The 12,608-nt window shown below is 44.4% G+C and overlaps 1 protein-coding gene across 2 annotated transcripts in view; it reads left to right on the forward strand.

Moving 5' to 3' along the window:
• The window catches only part of LOC146988578 (uncharacterized protein C1orf21 homolog), a 28,597-nt gene that overhangs the window by 897 nt on the left and 15,092 nt on the right, over nt 1-12,608 (forward strand). Inside the window, exon 1 of one of the 2 annotated variants that reach the window (XM_085774083.1) lies at nt 801-948. The exons of the other annotated variant lie outside the window; for it this stretch is intronic. The gene's annotated coding sequence lies outside the window, so the exon portion shown is untranslated. Of the gene's footprint in view, nt 1-800; nt 949-12,608 lie in introns of those variants that run through there. 2 annotated transcript variants of the gene reach the window in all.

Here is a 12,608-nt window from a genome sequence, read left to right on the forward strand (position 1 = left end):
CTGCTGCGGTTTGTGTTTGTGTGTTTACAGCTTCTCCATCCTTCTGATGACCACCACACATAAGCAGTGAGCTCATGGGCATTTTGCTGAGGAACTGCTGACTGTCTTTGTTGCTCATCATTGCTGTTGCAGTGTGTCTGCCTCACAGGGAAAGACAGAAGCTGCTGGATTGGATAACATTAGGAAAGTCACAGCAGCCAGAATTAGATTTGATATACAGACTAATTTGCTGCTCATTAGCTAAAACTTAGCCCCAGTCTGTTTCAATTGTATCCTACCCTATACCCCACTTCCCCAGACACTATTATAGGCTGCACACTTACGTTGCTAAAGGGGGGCTTGATAGGTTTCCAAATACCCTTCCTGGCTGCTGTGTTTAAACATGCCATATGGCCATTAGCCACTGTAGATTTCCTCATGTGATCAACACCAGTCCATTACATCCATTTGGTGGCTTATGCAGCACCCTGGTGTGAAAGTAGGTTGGTGTGGCCGGTATTACAGCGCATAGCATCCTGTCATCAGCAGCTTACATCAGGGTTATATAGGTTACAACCCCCCCTCCCCTCCCTATACTTGATTTATCTGTCTGTCTTCATCTATCTGCCTCCATCTGCCTCCATCTCCCACCCTCCCTCACTTACTTATAGTGTGGTGTGTGTACGTCTCTGCGTGTGTGTGTGTGTGTGTGTGTTTGCATGAGTCGTCGCTCACATATGGCTCATGGTTCCGGCCGCTTGCAGACGAGACTGAAATGCAAGAGAGTCTCACTCCTCCTCATTTCTTCTCCTCTCTGTCTCCTAGTCTGAAGCAGGAGCATCTATTCTTAGTCCTCTTCGATCTTCTTCATCCTCTCAATCATCATCACCGTCATCTGCCCCCGTCGTCCCCGCCTGTCCGTCCACCTGTGGCCTCTCCACCCCGTAGAGCTGATGAACAGCATTTCAGGTGACCGCTTGCCCCCGCCACCTCCCTCACCCCTATACCCCACCCCACCCCTTGTAACGGTCATGATGCAACACCTGTGATGTCACCGTGTGAGGAGGTGGAGGGTTTCCATGGTTACCAGGATGTCTTCTCTGTCTGTTCGTCTGTCTATGTGTGTGTGTGTGTGTGTGTGGGGGTGTGGGCAGGAGTTCCCATGACTTGTCTCTCACATACAGCGTGTGTTTTCTCTGTGTGTGTGTGTGTTTTCTCTGTGTGTGTGTGTGTTGCACTCGGTCGGTGGCAGTGCTTAGTGCTGTCAGGTGTGATGAGGTCGTCTGTATTGCAGCGCAGAAAGCACAAGGCCAGCACAACACGATCCCTCTGGGTTCTGTGTCTGTCAGTTTGACTGAGGGGCTTGCAGGGCGATCGGTTTGTCCGTCCAGATCAAAACCAAAGTGGCGAATGTTGCAGCACGAAAGCAAAGCAGGAAACTACGCCGGTCTTTACTCTATGCTTTATTTGTGGTTTATGCACATGTTTATATGTGGCTGTCTACAGAGGAGGCTACGTGTAGCTCAGTGGATGTGGGCTATATCTGCCATAGCCTGCCTTCTGAGTCAGCAGGGGTTGGCTGTGCAGCCTACATGCATGCTTTAGTTTTGTACGCTTGTGTCTGTCACATGACAAAGCAGCGTGTCTCTGTGTCCCTGACTGTGTTTACAGTGCAGTTTGTGTTCAGAGTCCAGCTGGGGATGGGACATAGAGAAAGGGTCCAGTACTGATTTGCCTTTCTTCCTATTTTTTTTAATCTCCTTATCTCGTTCTCACTCCTGTGCTGACTCTGAAGTGCTGTGTGACTCTTTGCACAGTGTTTTTTCCCATCAGACAGAATGCATCTGTTTCCAATCTCCACAGTAGATAAAATGGTCTGTGATAGGATCTCTGAAGGCCCATTCCTTCATGATGTTGGATTGATGTCAGAAAAGAAATGGAGCATTCAACTCTCAATAAGAGCCCATATATTTAATATAAAGACAGGTAAGAGAGAAAAATTATAACCCACCACTTTGGTCTTGGCCTGGCCATGGTTTAAACCCAAATGTTACGTTGATGTTGTGGTCGTTTTACCTTCCTACACACACATGGTTCTCTACCTTTTTATATTCTGTTGATGTTGTGCACAAACACCACAGCAGGCCATTATTTTATGTGAAATGTAGTTATATTAAAGATATTTAAGATGCAACATTTTTACATGGTGCATGCATTTGTCTTTTGCTGTACCACACAACATGACATGCCATAATAATGATAATGTAGATCTCAAACACCTTACACTGCTACTTTTTAATGCTGGGCAGTAAGTAAGTGTTGTTTCATTATTTTCAAGGGAATCATATCATGTATCTCTACCAACAATTATTCAATACAAGCAATTAATCTGGTGATGACCTCAATCAGTTTATCTGCAAAGTGTCAGAAAATGGTTCCCAAAGTCCAAGCTGACATCTTCAGAATATTTGTTGTATTTTACCATGCAGAAAAACCATTGTTATACCAGATAAGAGGAAAAGAGAAAGGGAAACCAGGAGCTATTATTATCATCAGTATTGTTGCTGTTATGTTTGTTACCATTGCAGAATGAGGATAAGGACAAAAGGAAAAGCATAAACTGCAGGAGAGAGAAAATACAAAGTTAATGGCATGAAAGACAGAGAGAAGCGCTCAGTGCATCAGTGGAGTCCCCCCCAGCAGTCTGCATCTACAGCAGCATAACTAAGGGATAGGTCAGGGCTCACCTGAGCCAGCCTGAGCTATGAGCTTTACCAGAGGGAAGTTTTAAGCCCGGCCATTAACTGCTTTATAGGTGAGGAGGAGATGTGATGTGATGTGATCCCTTTTTCTACTGCCAGTCCTCGCTCGCTGTGCAACATTTGGGCACAGTTGGGTTTTTTTTTAGAGTTATTAAAGATTACAGAAGGACAGTCTAGTGGTAACAAGTACATGGACTATCACATGACTCCAAGGTTTCTTACTATAACAATGGAGGAAAGGTAAAGCCACCAATATGTAAACAAAATTGGTAATCCAGGACTGCATGTCTTTAGGACATACCTCATTATTGTTGTGTACAGCTGAGCTGGGTGTCATTTACTGTATATAGCAGTATGTACCAGTGGGAATGTGTCTGGTACTTGATACTGTACGTATGTGGTGAAAAGCATTGGTCTTGAAGCCTGTGGAACTTCATGGCTTAGTTTTGTATGCATTGAGGAGTCGCTGTCAATGAACACACCTGTGAGATGAGTATAACTGCAACCAGTCAAGTGTGATGAAAACTGTTGAAGTTATCTTTATCATTTATGACCGACTCCAAGGCTGCCGTACCAGACAATATGCCTGTGCCAGTCACTATTTTTCTTTTTAAAGAAGCTCAAAAAGTCATTACTACTGAGGGATAAAGGCATAGATGGCTCAATAGAGCTGTGGCTGCCTGTCAGCGTGGCTGCTGGGCACTTGTTTTCTTCTGTTAATGATGAATAATCAGAGGTTCTGGTATTACGGGGGGGGGGGGTATAGATAATGTTTCCAAGCCTTGCAAAACTCTTCACTTCCTTTCCAGCTTTTGTGGAGCCTGTTGTAGAGTACGCATTTGTGAATTGTTCCACGTCATCTCCGTTTCAAGTCGAGTGTTGTATACAGTGAGGCTGCAGCGCTATCAACAAGATTATCAAATTCTGTGGCAGTGAAGTTGCGATAGCTGTGCTCCATTGTATTGACACGTGGCAGTGGACTAAATAACAATGGGATTTTTTTCTCTAACTGTGGGTGCAGCATCATCCTACAGACACCATCCGTAACGCTGTGTAGTCGGTGATATTGTGAACTCGAGCATTAATAAAAAATGTTCAGACAAAAAGAGTTTTGGTGGAAAATGTTGAGCCCTTATGCCATATCTCAGAAGACGATTGAGGGTGTCATTAATACAGTGAGTGGATTCATTTCCATGTTGAGAGCAGCCAATTGAATCTGTACGCAGATAAAAGGCGGTGGTGGGCCACCGGGTGCAGACCCCCTCTGTTAGCATCATAAAAGGGAATAAGCTTTTATGAATTCAAATACGAATTTCCAGCGAGAAAAGCTGCAGCATTTTATCAAAGAGCAAATGTTGCACATTTAGAGTGTGGCTCTTTCTTAGCCTGTGAAAAATCTAAATTCATCACAAGGCAGAATGTGTCAGGCTCTGTGTGGCCTTCCTCCTGAGCTCAACTTTTTCCGGGGGGGGACTTTTGCATAGATTTGCCACATTGTGATTTATCCTGATAATAAATTTGAACACAACTTCGGTCAGCTGGGCGTGAATAGTAACACCTCATCAGTCTCTTGGGCAGCTGATTAAAACCTGTTGAAAGGTCTATTGGGTGAAAGGTTTCCTCGCTGTAGCACGTGTCACTATGCAGGAGGGGAAAAACAACACTGGTTTGCATCTGAAACAAAAACACATGAGCACTAGAGAGACACGAAGCACAGCCTCGCTGACAAAGGGTTCCAACAGGCAAACATTTCAGTGTTTTTCAACCCCACCGACTGAAAACTGCTTTGCCAATTACCTTGCAGCACACTCCACTCGCCAGTTACACGCAGATTGATATTTATTCTCTTCAGCTGCAGTAATTTTTAATGAATATTAATGCTGGAATTCCTTTACTTTTGCTGCTTGTGGGTTGATTCATTAGTGGTTCAGATGGATTTGGATAAGAAAGCATAAACATGCTTCGACATTGTGTGGCTGCTGTGTTGTTGGAGTAAGCCCGCCCTATCAGCCATGTGCAACTGCCTGTTGTTAAATGTGATGAACAAGCACTTACTCATGGACACTAAACTTTAATGCATAAAAGCAGTGATAGTAAAAACATAAACCATGATGCAAAACACCATTTATAGTTCCAACGAGTCATTGTGCAGCAATTACTGAAACTCTCCCATCTTTACAAACCAAAGTGAGGGTTAAGTCCAAAGATACACCTGTTAATGGCATCTAAAGGTCTCACATCAAAGGCTAGACAAAGACTTTTGTTAAGCGTTTCGTCGAGGAGTCGGCTGATAGTTTTGCTGACCCGCCTCTCTGACTTGCTTGTTTGTTTCATGTCGGCAAGTCACAGTATCACTAAAGCACTTCTCTTACGTACTTCTGATCTCACTCTTCACCCACAAATCACCTCGGGCTCTGGCATGCTTTTACCACAGTTACAACTAGAAGAGAGCAGAACACTATGGGAGGGAATAAAACTGGCATGACGACTTGGTCGCCTGCCCATTAATAGGCCTCAGAGGAGACATCTCTTCCCCCTAGTCGAACCTGTATTAGGTGGATCAATCCATTTTTATATGGTCTCATTCTACCTGCATCAGGATGAGGCCCAACACTGCTCAGATTTCAATATGACTGCTGTGCTGCACTCTGAGGTTAAACCTCTAATAGCAATCTAAAATGCACTCGCTCACCGCTTTCTGCCTTCACTCCTTTTGTTTTGACCATCTCTCATTTTGTCTCGCTTGCTCTCACTGTAGGAAATGAGAGGGAAGTGGTGAGAGCCATGCAGACCGACCAGTTTTGATGGGGTCAGAGTAAAAAAACGTAGGGTTCTTGCCAAAGTATATGTATGTAACAAGACTTTTCACAATCAGTTTAACAACTTGTGTGAAACCAGCTCTTGTCTCTTTACCAGCACATGTCTCAGCTATGTGCAGCGTGTCTCTCATTGTCAGTCACACGGCCGGATTACAATTTCACCCAACAAAACAGAGGAGCGCCTGTGTCCAACACCCCCCACCCCCCTCTTCTCCCTCTCTGTTTCCATGTCCGTCCATCCCTCCCTCCCTGAGTGACCACTTGTCAGCCTCATTACAAGAGTGAGAAAGAGGGAAGAGCAGCAGACAGTGAGGTGGAGAGAGAGTTCAGGCTCACACTCAGGAGAACTCAGGAGAAACCTTTACTGTCCACCAGCCTGTGTGTGTTGGCAGGGCTTCCCAGGCTTGTCAGACTGATGGAGTGCTTAAACTGGGACAAGAGGAGAGGTGCAGTATTTGCTGCCTGGCTAGAGTAAATACTATGGCGCGTTGGCCCGGGAGTACTGAAACTCTGCTCTGTCACAGCGAGTGAGGCAGAGACACGGTTGACACACTGCAGCACAGTTGCGAGCGTCCTGATGTTTCTCCACGGACGCCATTTAGATTTTTGCAGTTACAGTAAAAACAAACACAACGTTACATTTTCCAGATTAGGCCTCGGGCCGGGAAGAACTTTCAGTCGCATTGAGTTTGGCAGTGAGATAATATATAAAGGTGTCAACTGTCATAGATTCTACCACTTTGTTTACAGTCGTAGCTTTCAGTGTAATATTTCTGGGTCACCGAGGGGCCCCTCTCTCGCAGGAGACATTTCAACATGTCACAGTAGGAAAAGCACAGGTGTGCACGCCGCCTCCGTCTCAGGGGCCTGGTGTCGCTCATGCTGGCTACCTTACAGAAGTACAGATCAATGAGTGGGAATGTGCTAAAATTTGTGCTACATAAAAATAAAAATAAAACACTAAAATAAGATAAACTGTGATAGAGAATTTGATCCATATCATCCAAGGTGAGAATTTCAGCTAATGCATGATATAAAAGCATGAAACCGTTGTGAAAGTTCAGATTAGATGATTTATAATGGATTGCAATATTAATATTAATAGAAAATAGGGAAATGTCTGTCAATTCTGTGGATAAACTTTGATTTATTGATAAAATATCCACATGATAATATTTGTCTTTTTTCCATGGATGCCTGATAAATCACGACACTTAAAAATTGTAAATTTAATATCACTATAAAACCGTCGTGCTCATTGATTTGCAGCATAGCCTGCCATGGCCTCACACACACCTTGTTATAGCTGTGTGTGTGTCACCCAACCTTATTAACAGTGTTCAAAGTGCTATCTCATGCAGCAAATGCCATATATTTAATGAGTGTGACCAGCCAGGGGGTCATCCACTAACTAAATTGATCCTGAGATCCAATACAGTCAGTATATGGCTGGCTTACCACCTGGGCTAAGCATTTACTTATTTGTGGGAGAGACCCTGCACTCCACCCATTTCCAAAAAGCACCCAGTAGCAGCATATGGCAATTTGCTGACCAACCCCAGTCACTTCAGTTTAATACAAAAGCAGTGCAGGCCAGAAGAGCATGGCTCAGCACTTAGCCGCGCAGCATGATGAAGCAGAGGATGAATCTCTGCTCTGTCACAGGTGGATACGCTGAGAGACCTGCCCCGAGTCTCCCCGAGGCTTTGACCGCAGCTGAAGTCATCACTTCCCCTCCCCGAGCTTCAAATCTCATTCTTTTTTTCTTACTAGGAAGCTGAATCACAGTCTGGAGCTCCCTGTGCCTAGAACTGATACACACAGGGAAATAGGAAGAAGAAGAGAAAAAAACACACACACACAATAAAATGAAACCTGTGAAACTCCTCCCCAAACTTCCCCCTTGTAGTCTTCTGTCGTTTGCGTTTGGTGATCCAGTTTTTCAGGCTCTGCGGTTGTTCGTTCTGCCTCTGGCACAACCCTGTTTCTGAGAAGCCCTCGCGCTGCACACTGCCCAGCCTGTGTGTAAGTTGTGTGTTTATGCAAGCATGTACACTCACATCTCCCTGCACAGTCCCTTTTTTGAGTTCCTCCTTTGACAAACTGACTTGTAAAGGAGGCTTATTCACACAACTCGCGGGCTATGTCTCACCTCCAGGTATGCAGGCATGGGCAAGCCTGTATGTTTGCCAAATCCTATTCATTTTAAGGGCCTGAGTATTGGCCATGTGTGAAGGATTCCTCTTGACCTTAACTCGCATTTAAGAGACCTTTGTGCTACTTGTATTATTTATTAGTTACGTTTCAGATTGTTAATGTTTGTTCAACACTGACAAGAGGATGTCTGCCAACAGTTGAGGTAGCAATGACGCAAGACCTGCGAGCTGACATCATGGTATTATTTATATCTCTAAATTAGGCTACTACTTTGCTTTGGTGAATATGCCCCGAGATGAATGTTAAGCATCTGGAGCGAGCTGCATGCACGCTGGGGTAGTTGTGTGCCAGTAAGTATTAACAACTCCTATCCCCTTCAGTCATTCGATGTTTATCAGATCAAGTTGGCTCAGTGAGTGTATGTGTGCGTGTGTGTTTGTGTGTATTTGACAAGGGGAGCAGGAGATAGTTGTTTGGTGTGAGGGTCTTAGCTGACTCGCCAGACTAAGCTTGTCCCATTGACACACTTCAGCTCGGCAGCAGTGGGCGAGCTCAGAGCAGAGCAGTTCAGCTGTCCTGTGGGTTAAATAAACACCAAGCAACGCCCCGCTGTGGTCTCGCATGTGGCACCGAGCGGCTCACTGGACGGAGCTCAATACTAACACGGGGGCCGATTCCAGCTGAAGTCGCCAGTGCTAAAAGTGAACGCGCTGATCTCATTGTACAGCGAAACGCATGCAAAAGAGCAGGATGCAAAATATATACCGACACATCAACTCAGATGGTTCTTTATCCCAGTTTGTGTCTGCGCTCAATATGAAGCTGTGTATAGGTGCATGTCTGTGAGGTTTGAACTGTTAAAAGAAAGTCAAAGCGGTAACATTTCGCCCTCAGGCTTTCTTATTTGAACAGTTTTTGAGGTAAAACTTAGATTTGCAAAAGAAACAAAACAAGCCAAGATTCAACAAACAGCAGAGGTTTTTGTTTTCGTCTTGGGTCCCCTCGAGAACGGGAACTACCTCTTCCGAGCTGATTCAGAGCAAAATTGTGCAACTAAATCTTTGTTGTTTTTTTTAAATCCTTGGTTTCTGAGTAAAATGTAGTATCATAATCACCAGTGTACATTTCTCATCAAACCAAAGAAACTCTCAGTGGACGAATGTGGGGAAAAGAAAGGTGGTGACCATGTGATTTATGACCAGTGTCTTGCAAAACATGCCAGTTGTGACACCTTGAGTTTCAACACATCCATGTCACTGAAGTATCCCTCCAACCTCTGCCTTGTTACAGAGCTTTGCTCTTATTTATTTAGATGGAACATCTGCCTTTTGTCAGTCAGACAGTCTGCTACTAGCTGTAGCTCATACATATACCCTATGTAACAGCAGCGTGGCTTACAGATTCACACAGCCTAGCATTATCCCTGCACACAACAATAGCTTTGGGACTGCTCGGCCTATTTTTAGCCAGCTCCTACTCACAATTTGATGTCTCAATACACACAAATCAAAGCCCTTCAAACAGATGCTGCCCACACACTAGAGACCCTTTTGAAACTTCAAATCCATCAAGGCCGCTCACATTTCTCAACGCACTTCCGTCAGTGTTTTTCAGGAGGGAGTCTCTGCGCTTTGCTGATCTAATATTCACTTCAGTTCTACACTAATGGCCCGGAGTTAAAGGGACTGTGACCGGCCCCTGTGCTTCTTCTCTCCCTCTTTTTCATTCTCTGTAACTCTCCCTGGCTGTCTCTTCTCTGCCTCACTGTGCTCTGGCAGGTAACACGCACCCTGCAGCAGTGTTACCCAGCACCCACCTCATCCTCTTCAGCGCAGGAGCCTCGTTTAAGTGACCTGTCAAGAGGCAGATTATGCCGGATGAGATTATTCCGCGCAACTTTGCCGCCAGTGTCTCTTTGCGACGATGCACCTGTGTGACTGCATTAAGACCTTGTAGTTGTGCGTGTGCAGTGTGCACTGCTTCATGAGCGTGGGGATGAGACATAAATGAGCCGTTCCAGAGGGGTCCAAGTACGAGTTAAGAGGTGTCCCAGCCTGCCTGGAGCGGGCTGATGAGATGCTGAGACCCATATACTGTAAATAAGGATGAACGTAGCCTATGTAATGTCACCCACAGGTTTCAAGAACCTCCAAACTCCTGGTTAATCCAAAAATGGACAAAAGAGGAGGAATGTGTGGAGATGAGACTTTGATGCATGCTTGATTGTGGCAAGGAGCTGGCACTCAAAGCAGCTTGCTCTAAATGATGCAGGGCTAAATGAGGATGTTTTGTTAAAAATAAATCCCTCCACATACTGAAACCAGTTTGTTTGTACCAGGTGGAAAAACGTGTTTATTTCTGCAGTAAAGTTGGTCATGGGATTGACTCAGCTGTCATTCACAGAAGTGCAGCTTTTTTCTACTTCCATGTTGGCTTTATTTTTTGGCCCCAGAGGTCACCGCTTGGTGACACCACACACAACTACACACATCCAGAGCGTCCATGTTCAGCATGTGTGAGTGTCTCTCCCTCTCATCTTCAAACCCTTTGAGAGATCCATGTGTTGGCTCTGCTTATTGATTATGATTATGTAAAAAGAATGAATAGATGAATCAGGTATTGAAATACTTGTTGCAGCCTTAGATGGTTTAGATGGATTCCACCGGTTTGAACAGCAGTTTGACTTTTTGAATAAAAAGAGACAGCTCAAGCTTATCAAGGCAATGGATGGAGACATTATGACAGTGATACAGTGAAGTCAGACAGTTTATCCGGATCAGAGCATCTAAACAGCTGCAGAAAATAGGAAGGATTAGAGTGAGTGCATCAGAGCTGTCTGCAGTCCTTCTAAATAGGTTGTTTTTTTTAAAGTCAGTTTGATCACCTGACTGCTCCCAGTCCTCATACCTGGACTTTTTTTTTTTTTTGCTGCGTCACTGTTTTTAACTTTGTGAGTGCCACTCATGAAGTACAGTGGAAACCATCCAAACATTTCAAGTCACACAACGCCCATAAAGTAGACACATCATCGCGCATAAACCACTCCCTGCAGCCCTGCGTGTACACCTGGCGCTTTGTGCTGTGTCCAGAGAAATGGAGGCCGGTCGGCTGTAGTCTAAACACAGGAGTAAACACCGGCCTCCTGTCAGCTTCAAACGCGCTGAGGATCATTGAAGGAGGGAGGAGGGGCCAGCGGCGGTGCTCTTCTGAAGAACTGCACTCTTCTCTCTGCTTGGCCTCTTTCCATCCCACCTATTTTCCATCCTTTGCTTCACCCATGTCCCCCCTTCATTTCCCCCACCTACTTCCTCCCTTTCTTTGTCTTTTCTGTCTCTTCAGTGTTTCTGCCCCTCCAAAAAAGCCTCTCCAACCCCCTCCACTCTCCTCAGCCAACACTCTCCCTCCTCTCACTTGTACCAGTGCTGCAGATTTCATTGTGGTGATGGGTCCTCATTGGCTGCCTCTCTCTCTCTCTCTCTCACTGTGTGTGTGTGTGTGTGTGTGTGTGTGTTTGTACATTTTAGTAACTGGCACCAGTCAGATGGGCTCTGTCAATGACAGCATATGGCATGTGTGAGCGACATGGAGACTATCTATAGTGTAATGTGTCTGACAGTGGGTGTGATTGACTGACAGTGGTTCACAGTTTCACCGTCCTCTTGCCTGAATAATAATGAGTTGTTAAGTTCACTTCAGTCCAACTGTCATGATGATGATTTTAAGGGCATTTAAACAGGGCTAACGTAGGCCACCACCAGCTTTCAGTGAAATGTTAAAAATATACAACTGTATAAAAATATATAAGACTAAGAAATCTTAGTGATATATTGTTTTAAAGCTGCACTTACAGATATTTTAGTTTTAAAAATATATCAAAAGACTAATGGGGAAAAGAGTTCTAATGAAAAAAGAGAATCATCACTCGACTCTGCAGGTTTCCTAAAGGGTTTTAGCATATTTTAGCTCGCCTCATAGTTTTGGTTTTCTGGCGGCAACTTCGCTGTTTTGATTCTATCTCATTAACCTCATTTCCATCGACAGCAGACAGCTGTTTTCAGCAAAAATAAATAAATAAAAGCTCCAGGAATCCACTGCAGACTACCTGCCCAGCCCCAAACAGCTGAGAGACGGAAGATATCAGCTCCCGACTGGTGAACAGTTTTGCATTTATTCACCAAAGAGAGGGATACTTTAATTTTCCACAAGAGCTGGAGGGGAGCACTCATCAGACATCCACAAACAAGAGTCCAAATGAAAAAGTGTGCTGTACTGTATCTGCTGGATGTCTGAATAGGCAGCTGTTTGCCTATATTTATATAAGGTGATAACATGTCAAAGTTGTGTGTTTTAAATCTTGTTCCCATGACACCGAGGGGTTATGAAAATGTCACTTTCTTTCTCAAATTTCCTCCTTCTTCTCATTGTAATAAATCCAGCATCCATCTAGATATTAAGTTATGAATCCTCCTCTTAAAACAAAGCACTACTCTAATATCTAAAAAGAGTATGATCATAATATAGATGTATTGACAGTCCTAGTTTAAATAAGGTCATGTGCTCTGTTTACCCATGGGCCGCCCTGCTGCTCCTGCTCTCCACACATAATGACAGTGGTTACATTTATCCCTCAAAGAAACACCAGGTTGAAGTAATAACCTGCAACATTTTCATATAAACGCTCACTTTACCTTCTGCTGCTGTATCATTACTCAACCCACATTTCTGGCTCTGAATACCTGGTGTGAAAGAGACACTTGTGTAAAGTGGAGGGACATAATGCCTCTTTGCCACCCTGCCTTGAAGGCCATATACATAATGCCCAAAATGTAGCTAAATATATTCTCCCAAACAAAAAGGTGAAGCATTAAACAGCCTGCCAGCCTCGGTGTTG

Source organism: Trachurus japonicus, chromosome 4 (assembly GCF_045865225.1).
Source record: "Trachurus japonicus isolate A0001 chromosome 4, Traja_1.0".
Classification (NCBI taxonomy): Eukaryota; Metazoa; Chordata; class Actinopteri; order Carangiformes; family Carangidae; genus Trachurus; species Trachurus japonicus.